The sequence below is a fragment of the Pistacia vera genome, unplaced genomic scaffold (genome assembly GCF_008641045.1).
Source record: "Pistacia vera cultivar Batoury unplaced genomic scaffold, PisVer_v2 Contig472, whole genome shotgun sequence".
NCBI classification, from domain to species: Eukaryota; Viridiplantae; Streptophyta; class Magnoliopsida; order Sapindales; family Anacardiaceae; genus Pistacia; species Pistacia vera.
Genome location: NW_022196304.1, coordinates 127,998 through 130,631, shown reverse-complemented (window position 1 = coordinate 130,631; position 2,634 = coordinate 127,998). Strand labels below are relative to the sequence as shown.

Sequence of the window (2,634 nt, the reverse complement as noted above, 5' to 3'; positions counted from 1 at the left end):
CATGTCATTTGAGGTGTTTGAATAGAATTCACTTGCATACCTCCTAATTGCTTCTGAAGTGCTGTATGTTGGGCTTAAATGGCCGTGTAAGCGTCAATTTCATGAATACCCATAGATTTCTTCGATTGCATTCTCTCATTGGGTCTTTGATAGTTGTTACTTGCCAGGACTTCAAGTAACTCATAAGCTTCTTCAAGTGTCTTGTTTTGCAATGCTGCTCCAGATTCTGCATCCACCATCATTTGTAAATTTATCATCAGCCCATTATAGAACGTTTGGACTTGCATCCAAATTGGCAAACCATGGTGTGGACACTTTCTCAGCAGTTTCTTATATCTTTCCCAAGCTTCATAAAGTGATTCAGTCTCTTCTTGTAGAAATGATGTGATATCATTTCTCATCTTTGTAGATTTTGCTGAAAGGAAGTATTTTGTCAGGAACTTCTGTGCCAATTCATTCTAAGTTATGATTGTTCCTATTGTTAGTGCCATTAACCATCCCTTTGCTTTATCCCTTAATGAAAAAGGAAATAATCTTAATCTGATGGCGTCACCTAACACTCCATTTGACTTGAAGGTATCGCAAATCTGCAAGAAGTTTGCAATGTGTGAATTTGGATCTTTCCTCAGATCTCCCTTAAATTGTACTGACTGTTGGATCATCTGGATAATTGCCGGTTTTATTTCAAATTTTTTGGCTTGCACTGGTGGCCTAGTTATACTTGGACCACTACCATCAACCGAGGGTACTGAAAATTCCCTCAACATTCTGTTTTTCACCATCTCAATGACTATCGCCTCTCGTTCTCTTCTTTCTCTGTTAAGTCTTCTTGCGGTTCTTTCATTCTTTAGATCAATAGGAACCACTGGATGATGTCTAGCTCTTCGCATAAACTACACAGAAAGAAAGAAAGCATGAGATCACAAACTAACAGAAAAGAACAACAAAATTAAACTAGAAAACAATTAAAACTAAAATTAAACTCCAATCTAGCTAAAACCAGAAAAATTCAATATTAACACAAAATCAATCCCCGGTAACGGCGCCAAAAACTTGATGCGTTGATATTACAACATGTAATGTGTTGCAAGTGCACTAGTCGCAAAAAGTAATAAAGTGATAAGTAGAGTATCGTTCCTACGAGGATTGCTTATTAAGCACTGATTTTCCTAGTTGTTTATCAAGTTGGAGAAACCAAAAGATGTTTGGATTTCGGGGGAAAATCAAGCTAAAGTTAAAACAAAATTTACTATGCACTTTAAAATCTAAATAATGCAAACAATATTAATTCAAGAAAAATATCAATTAAGACAAAGCGGTTAGGGTTTTGACTTCACTAGGATTTTATGAATTAATCTAAGAATTCTGTTACTTCTACACTCACATGCACGGATTATAAATCGGACACCCTAATGTGTAAAACATACCTTCTAAAGAAATATTTCCCTACTTATCTATATTAAGCTTCAGCACCCAACAAATTGAAGGTTAATAGTTCCAAGTATGTTAATCTAAATGAAATCCTAATTTGATTTCATTAATTCTCAAACCTATCTATAGCATTAAATAAAACAATGGCAATTACCCTAAGAAGCTAATACATGATTTACTTCTCTGTCTGATCATGCTCAACAAATAATTTCAATAAAAACAAGAGTAATTACACAATCCATGCAATAGAATGTAAAAGCAACATCAATCTATTGATTAAACATTAAAACCCCAATTACATCAAAACCCTAACTCAAAAGTGAGTTAATTCATACTAAAATTAAAACTAATCAAAATAAAAGTTGTAAGCAAGGAATTCAACATGTTGGAATAATGAAAAGAGAGTGAATCTTCCCTATTTGATGACCCCAAAGAGTTTCAATCTCCAATCTTCTCTTCTTCTCCCCAAAAACAAAGTCAAACCCTTTCTAAAATGACTAAACCCCCTTTATATAGTTGGTCCAAAGAAAACCTAAGACTCTCGCATAAAATTAAAATACACAGTTTTAATAACTGAAATTTGCAGACTTCGCCGCGACATCGTGTTGGCTTATAATTCTTTATCTGACCTGAGAGTTTATCGCCGCGGCGAACTTTTCTGAACTATTCTAAATTTATGAAATTGCCCTCCGCTTGATTCCTTGCTTGAATCTTCAATCTTTATTGATCTCCAATAGGAACAACCTTCATAGTGCTTCAAATCTGCTTCAGAACTTCCCTGAATCCTGAGATTCGCTTGCTTCTGGGTCCAGAAACTCAATTCTACTCAGTATTTGCTCTAACTGCACGTTTTCGCCTGAAACATAAAATATATGAAATTAAGTTGCAATTCAGGCACAAAGAAAAGAAGAAGTATCCAAAATCCGCCAAAAAAGCCTAGATAAAACAGTATAATCCTAGGATTATCAATCTGTATCAAATTAGTATCAGAGCATGATCTTGCACCTACGTGGCAATGCATGCGTGATAGGCTGACCCATGGCAAGTTGACTTTGGGCCCGGGCTGCTACCCTAAGAAAGGGCATGGAGGCCTAAGGGAAAGGGGATCTGTGTAGTCACCCAAGGGGTAAAGAGGCCGATACGGGTAAAGAAGCCGACGTGGATGTTGGTTATGGAAGCATGGTGGAATGTTAGGATCTTACA

At 36.1% G+C, this 2,634-nt stretch overlaps 1 non-coding gene across 1 annotated transcript; it reads left to right on the top strand.

The window, feature by feature from the left end:
• Nucleotides 1-297: 297 nt before the first annotated feature.
• On the top strand, nt 298-404 carry LOC116146129. The gene has a single exon (XR_004130468.1). It is a non-coding gene; the product is annotated as a small nucleolar RNA R71 (small nucleolar RNA).
• The last annotated feature ends 2,230 nt before the right edge of the window (nt 405-2,634 follow it).